This window comes from Olea europaea, unplaced genomic scaffold, assembly GCF_002742605.1.
Source record: "Olea europaea var. sylvestris unplaced genomic scaffold, O_europaea_v1 scaffold1802, whole genome shotgun sequence".
NCBI lineage: Eukaryota > Viridiplantae > Streptophyta > Magnoliopsida > Lamiales > Oleaceae > Olea > Olea europaea.
The window spans coordinates 60,904-69,722 of NW_019235765.1; positions in this window are offsets into that span (position 1 = coordinate 60,904).

The window sequence follows — 8,819 nt, forward strand, 5'->3', positions numbered from 1 at the left end:
GCCATCAAAAATTCAACTTCAAAGATCTATTTTTTACAGTTCTTGAATGGTAAACAAAGAATGTGACAAAAAAATAAAAAAAATGTTAAGGTTTTGAGTTCTTTCGTTGCTACAACATAAATTGTTTCCTGACACAATGATTTTATTCTCTGTAACTCTCTCGTTTCTCTCTGTGTGTTTACGAGGGGATAGGGAGACTGGAGTTTGATTTAACACAACGGCCAAGTGCCAAAGAGGCCAACATCTATTTCTGAACTTTGGAAGTCTCGTTCAATATAATGAAGGAATGAATATATAGAGTGGCCGCAGGGGTAACGGATGTGTCAATGCTTTGACAAGTTACAATTTTTTTTTATTTTTTATTTATTTTATTTTTTTATTTTTGAGATAGATTAGGCCTAATCAACGCCTCAACGGGCGAAAATTTTGAAATTGGATGTTAAAGTTTTCAACATCTAGGCCTGGACTTTCAATTAAAATTAATTAAATAAAAAATATAAGACCTACTTAATTGAACTTATTTTATAATACCAATTAAATTGCTAGTACTAGTATTACTCGAATAAGATTCAATCTTATTTTTAACTTAATTTTATAATTAACATATTTTCTTTTCGCTTTATTCCGGTACATGGGATGATTTCATTTAAGAGTAAATGCGCATGATTATACTACCTAACTAATATTGCGACCACCATCTTTTTATCATATTTCTTGCAACTAATATTCTAATTTACTGTTTTAGATTTTTAGGAGTAATAACAAAAAACAATCGCCACATAATACTTTGCCTGCACGCACAAAATAAAGAGAATTGTTAGCAATATTTGTAATAACGTATTTTTCTTAAATCATCCTTTTCTATTTTACCGGCTAATTACATTTTTCCAATATTTAATTAATGTTGTATAGTAAAAATTCAATAAATTAATAATTTCACTTAAATGTTAAAATTTATGTTGTCTCAACTCGATTAATATTTTACATTAAGATTTGTTAAATGTATGATTTAATAATTTTTTTTTTCTAAAATCCTCTAAGTCCCAATGAAAATATATAATAGCAATCATTCAAATACGTGAAATTTTTGTAATGCATATTAAGGAACTTTTTAATTTACATCTCGTTTTTCATTTCATTCTTTCTAAAAATATGCATCTAGAGTTGCATGCTTTACTATATTTGTACTAAAATCTTACTCAAACTCATCCGTAGTTTTTTTACAATGCATGTGCCACATTTGATTGGAAAAAAAAAAATTATTCTCTAGAAAGTAATTAATTAATATTATGATATTTTGAAGACTTCTTTCAAATAAGCAATTGATAAAACAGAACTATTATTTAAAACATGATCATCAAAGACAGTTATATTCGATACCCTTTATATTGTAACTTTCTTATTATATCATCATATCATTTTTTACTAAAATAATTTAAGCGATATCTAGTATTAATCATATTTTGGTAGCATTGACTAGAATTGACTTCACATAGCCTATCGATAAATTAATAAGAAGATAAATAAATAATTTTTTACTCAATTCAAATATTATTATTTTATGAAGGTTTTAAAGGGTATTTATGTTATTCTTTTGGAAATTCATTTAAAGGGTATTTTAAAGGGTATTTATGTTATTAACTGTGAATTGAATGTAATAAATGGGATAGATTGACTACTAAAAGGATTTTAAATGTGTTGGTGGGGTCAACCACTTCAATGGACTTCAATGGCAACGATTTAATTCATAGCGAATATTGTGCATGCCACGGCCACCGTCTCTTCATAGGTTTCGTTCCACCCCTTTTAATGTTGTCGCTCTGATAAATTTCATATCTCATTTAATAATGGGAAAATTTTAGTAGCGGTCCCTAATTTTTTTATTTTTACTCTAATCTTCATTTTATGTCAGTGAAGGTTCCTAACATTTCATAAATATGCATCTAAGGTTTGTGTAGACGGAAACAGTCAGTTGACCGGGAAAATTAATTGATCAACATTCATTAAAACGGTCCAAAACACCATTCAAAAAGATATCAGTATCTAATAAAATCGTTGCGATAGCAGATAGTTCAAGGAATTTTTTCGATCAATTGTGTTTTGAATGATTTTCGTCCAGATGGACCTCAGGTACATATTTATGAAAGGTTAGGGACCTTCGTTGATACAAAATGAAGGATAGGGTAAAGTCTGCAAAAAATGAAAATATTATAAACTGCTACTGTAATTTTTCCTTTAATAAAAATTTTAAAATGAGTACGGCTCTACTACTTCTATAACTATACTCATAAAAATCCTACAATTAATATATAAAATAATTGGAGAATATAACGGGATTGGATGGGCAGTTCGAGCCAAGCTTGTTACTTTTTTCTTATTTTGAGATCTAATTAAGTTATTTTCTATTCTTAAGATTCTTTCATTTGTTTTCTTTTTAGTTGTAGGTCGGCATCATTCTCAACATCAATATCCTCGGACCTAGAGAAATAATTTATACAGTTGACAGGCTTAACGTAAAAGTGGGTGAAAGTTCAAAATAGTATAAGAATTAACATAATAGGGATTTTTATAATGAGTAATTATGGTAAAAAAAAGTGCTAAAAACACTTGCTAAACAACAAAGTTCATAACATTTCGAACCTTATTTTATAACAAAGACTATAATTTTGTCTTAATGCTGACAATTATTATAGATTTTATTTATTATAAATTTGAACGACATAAATGAGGAAGAAACGCCTTGAGATAATAATAATAATAATTACATTTCTGTAGCAATGTAGGATTAGATTATTGTTTATTAGTACATATTTAATTATTATTTTGGGCGTCTAGCGTAAAGCTTTTGGCATTTAGACAATTGTCAATAAAGTTAGTGTTATCGTACCCAAATCGGATCGGATCAAGCAAACACGTATTCATTCAAAGTGTCCGAAATCTAGACTAGAACTTGGGGAATTCAAGGAAAACTAAACTTAGGAAAGAAGTGATTAACATTGTACTCATATTAGAAAATAAGTAAATTGATAATGAGAACTAAAATGCAAACAATTATAATTTAATTGGGGGACCAATCAATTCATTAATTGATGAATAAAATTGAGTAGATGGTATACTTTAACATTATACTTAAGGCCAATGTAATATATTTGTGTCATCATAATAAATAACAAGTATATGGGAAAAAAGATCTCCCACCAAATATCTAGTTCTTCGTACAAAAAATTTATACATTCAATAAACAATATTTTGTAGAAGAACTTTCGAAGAAACACCATAATGAAGCTATAATCAAGATATACATGTTGAATGAAGGGCTCTCGACCTCAAATTCACTAGTTCAAATTGAATTAAAGTTGAAAGATGTAGCCATTTGCTTATTGTAATCCTCAATTGAGGTAATCATCCCTCAATGTCTAAGTTGTTGTAAAAATCTAATCTAAGTTAAGATTAAAATGTCAGCACACATTTTATTCGAAACTACTACATGTACATTCATTTTATGCATTAAATTTAACATTCATGATGTGTCAAAAATCATGAACATTTTGACATGTGAAGGAATGTCAAACTTGTTGTACCAAAAATTCATACAACTAATTTAATTCCATTATATTTGACATTGTTCCTTCATTTAAGGATTTTGGTTGTGGTTCGTACCATTTATTCCTGAATTTAATCTGCTTGTATAGAAAAAATACTTCACAGAATTGCACTAGATGCAAGAGTGGCAGCATCTGGTTTGATCAGCTTTATATATATATCACTTATTCAACAGATTGCTGTCAAGTATCTTCTGTATAAATTATAGAAGCCAAATTCTGTACGTGTAGAATTGCTTTAAGTGACCGCTTTGCTTTCCAACTAGACACACAAATGCAAGGCTTAACGGCTAGTGATTAGTGAATCATAACCTTTCATCTGAAAATCTAAAGGGAGTCGAGCAACATAAAATCAACGTTGGATTATTGAAAAAATAATGTTAAAACCCTTGACTTTAATATCTTGTCATGTGTTCCACTTTAGACTTCGTTCACAACTTTGCATCATGTCATGTTAATTTTGATTATAAACATTCCATATGATTAAATTAATAAGATTGACTTCTCTTTAATAATTTGAACTTGTAAATAAGATGGTTGCTCGATCTATATATTGATGAAGTTAAATAATAATAATAATATATATGAACTGAAGTGAAAAGAATCAATTTCCATCTACTTTTCTTTAACTTCCCCAGTTCCCCTTTTCTGTACATGAATTCAAAATTCCAAAGGGAAATTGTGATTTCCATGCTAGGAAAAGTTACTATTGTCACGGCTGGAAAAGAAGCAACGGCTTCAAATGAGATGCCCCGTTTTTGAATTCAGTGGCCTAAAAAGTAAAACAGAAAAAAGCGTCTTCAATTTGGTTTTTGAAACACTCGAACAGGAAAAATTGAGTTCTCTTTTGCACAGAATAAAATGTAATGCCTAACTAAAGTAGTATCATAACGGAAAATTGACCTGGAGTAAATTTGTGTAATTTGTTTTCAATTGGGACCAGCAATAAGACTAATTCAATAGATTTTGACGGGCTAATTGAATAATTTTGGACCTATTTAATGAAGTTCTTTGGGCCTGTACAACTGTGTTTCAATGTAGCTGCTTTGGTTTCATTTTGAACGACCGGAAGTCACAGTGAATGTCTACGTATTCTTCAATATCCGCACCTCGGCCGTCAAGGTTCAGTTGAAGAAGTGAAAGATTCCACAGCTGTCGAAGAAATGTGTAAAATCTAACACGGCTAGAAAATACATTTAAAAGCCTCGGTCACCAAAAGGACCAATGGCTCGGATTAGCCTCGAATATCGACGAAAATGTTACTGTGAAATCTTGACACAATCAACAAATACTTCTGTGCAATAAACACGTTCGCACACACAACAAATGACTTGACAAATGTTACAAAATACAAACATCGACAAAATCTTGAAATTTTATAATCAATTATGACTTTCAACACAATAATTAGATGTCAATTTACAAAAATGGCAAAAAGCCCCTTAAAAATTATCTATAAAATAGATCCATTTGCACAATTGAAAAGAGGGATCTAAAAAAAAAAATCTAAGATTAAAACTTTCACTCTCTAAAAATGCTGCTTCAAATTAATGCAAATTAAGGTCACACGAATTTGGTAACACCCCTCGAAGTATCTAGATTCTAGATTCAATCTCCATATCATTCATGGTCGCTCACAAAGCTTAAGTAGGAGTCCTTGAACATCAAATTTGATTTTTCAAGTTTTACAATGCCTGCGAAATTCAGGATGGATTTTTGTTGTTTTATTGGGACGATTTCAAGGTTACACGAAATCCTATATATATAGGAGAAGTCTCTTACTCATGAGGGAGGACCACATGTTGAAGATTAATTCAAATAACACAAATATTGATTATTTTGGGAGAAATCAAATAGAATATTCAAGGAATTATTGAAGATCCAACTTTGAAGACTCTCATATTTCTTTGAATTGAGATAAAGACATGAAGATATTTTTTCTATCCTTTTGTTCATTGAATAAACGTGTTGTGTCAGTGTCAGTGTCAATGTCAATGTCAATATCAACTTTGTATTTTATATTTTGATTCCTTCACCATTTCTCTTGGTTAGATTATATGCTAAGACGAACGATGTAAATAATTATTTTTTATACATATTTTAATTCATTATTTTCGGATACTTCTTTTATTAATTGTGTTGGATTGACTTACCCCCTATTTGACAACAATTAATTGAAAATTCTTTTTCTACATACTCATTTTTTTACTATACATTCACACAATAAAAATATTCTGTACATATATTCAAAACTTTTTTTCTACTTTTTAACCATACACTCACCTAAAAGCCACTATTCAAAACACTGTTTTGGCCAAATAATTAAATCTTTGAGAATGAGAGTTAAATCACATGATATTTGTTTACATGTTAGATATTGAAATGACATGTTAGAATATTCAGTATTATTGTTACGCCTCAATACCGAAGTGCCATCTCACCACCTACTCCGACCTAACAACGACCCTCCCGAAACTTCTCCAGAGTGATATGTCGATTCCTGCTACTGATCTGTCGAAGCATCTCACCTCCGAGGTCGAGATCAAGTGGACCCCGGTTAGAAGATCCGTCGCCAATTTAAGATTTGTCCTGCACCTAAGGTTTAAATTGATTTGACGTCCCCGTGAGGCTACTTGATGTGACTTATCAACTTTATGTCAATTCAACTTGGGGGAAACAAACTGTCCGCCCACTCTACAAGCGCGGCTGATTGACGCCTATGAGCAGACACTTCATACCGTCAGATGTATACACGCGTCCCACATCCCGCGGTTCATACCACCTATAAATACCCAAGGCTTGGCAAGAGGCAAAAATAATGAAACTCTCAATACATAGCATTCCATAACAAGTTTATATATCCTCCTCCCCCCCCCTTTTATTGATTGATTTGTGTAGCCCTTGGGCACTGTTCCGACCACCCAAATCTGACTTGACCGTCGGAGTGTATACGGCCGCCACCACCCCCGTCGGTCCCGGCCGTGTGCGCCTGACCGTTTGTTCATTACGCAGGGAGGAATACGTGGAGTAGCTATAAGTTGGCCACGTGGAGGAGCCATTTTTGGAGGTCAACAGTTTGGCGCCGTCTGTGGGAAACTCACTCCCCATTTGAAGTTTTGCGTTCCCCATCGGAGAAGACACCGAAAAATCGGCGACTGACCCTGAAAAGGGGGCTTCTTGAAAAAGAAAGTCGAATTACAATCCAAATTCTTACTAGGTAGGATGAGCTACAGTCGTGAAGACAATCCCATGAGAGAGGCCTCTGAAGAAGAGGTACTCCATAACAATGTTACTCATCAGAGACCGCATCACCGGCGTCGAAGAGGTGAAAGAACAGCCATACTCACTGAAGGTATGGCCCAAATAGCTGCGAGTATGAGAGACATAGCAGCTCAGAATATGGCGATGCGGGAACTTCTCATGCAAGCTCAGGGACACCAGAGGCCCCAAGGATCTTATCCGGTACAGGAAATCCCTTTGTCCCACTCTCGAGGCCATAGGAGCCGGCACACAGAACGTCCTCTCGAAAGAGAGGGGAACATCGAAGCGACATCTTATGCGCAGGAGAGTCATCCATCAGAACCACTCTTAGGGGACAACTTTCCTCAAGAACACGAAGACCAGAGGTCAGTGAGCGTCTTCGACAGAATAGGGAACGATCCTAGTACTAGGGTCCGCTCCGCAAGAGGGTCGGTCCGGTCAGACCGCGAAGAAGAGCACGTTCCTCCTCCTCCTAGAAATAGGAGGGAGAGGAGAAACTTAGTAGATTGGGGGAGCCGGGGAGAATCGCCTCCTCCACCCCAAGACATTCAAGATGATGAAGGATCAGAGGGGCCCTGTCGATCTTATGAGATTGACGACGATGACGATAACCTCCCTTTCTCAAGGGAAATACGAAGCTTCCCAATACCAACTAACTTCATGCCTCTTAAGATCCCCAAGCATGAAGGAAAAGGGGATCCGGAGAAGCACCTCACAAAGTATATGACACAAATGAGTCGTAGGGGAGCCTCACCTGCTCTAAAGTGCAGAGCTTTCCATTTAACACTAGGCGGAGCCGCCGAGATGTGGTATAGCAGGCTTCCTCCCCTAAGCATCAGAAGTTGGCCAGACTTGAAGAAAGCATTTTTGAACCAGTACCTCTCACGCAGGGAAGGAGAGGCGCCAATTCAACGCCTGCAAGACATGAGGCAGGCCCCTGGAGAGACGCTGAAAAGCTATCTCGCCAGGTTTACAGACGAAATTACTTACTGCGAGCAGGTCACTGACAGGGAAGCCCTTTCAGCCCTGAAAGGTGGTCTCAACATGAACACTTTATTTTGGAGGGACGTGCGCAGCAAAAATCCCTCCACATACGACGAGCTGGTGGAGATGATGAGAGTGGAAATTGTTAGTGAAGAAATGATTGATCATTGCAACCGTGCCGCGCAGGGACTCCCTCCCCCACAGAGGCAGGTAGGTCGAGGCCCCGTAGCGCACCTTGTTACTCAGCAATGGACCCAAGCAGGGCATACCATAGCTCCCACATCCGGACAGGCCCTAGCTTCCGCCACATTGAACGCAGTGCCGATGTTGGCATATGATAACGCACCCGCTGAGGCAGGACCATCTGGAAGAATTGACAACAACAAGAAGAAAAAGAGGCCAAACAAGCCCTTGGCAGGAGTAAGATTTTGTACTTTCCATCAACTATACGGACATGACACCAGCGAGTGTCGTGATGCCAATCGGCACCCTGATCGAAGCAACCCCCACACTTCCAGTAGAAATGAGCACGCCCGCAGATCCACCTCCTCGACGAGGGGAGGAAGAGGTCACCAGGAACAATCTCCTCGCAGAAGAGAATCGAGAAACCGAGGCCAATCCAGACAAGGGAACCAAGCTCAATTCGCTGAAGGTCAGGTCATCAGGGAAATCGATACCATCATTGGGGGACCCCACGTCGGTGGCAGCACCAGGAATGCCCAGAGAAATTATACAAGAGAAGCTAAGGATCCCCCGATGATTACCCACATTGTCGACGAATCGAAATCAACAGACAAGATGGCCCCAATCACCTTCTCCCAGGAAGATTCAGAGGGAGTTCACCATCCCCATTGCGACGCTCTGGTTGTAAGGGCCGTAGTGGCTAGAAACGGATTAAAACGCATGCTCGTTGACAACGGCAGCTCCGTGAACATATTGTTTGGCTCCACTTTTGACAAAATGCAAATTGAA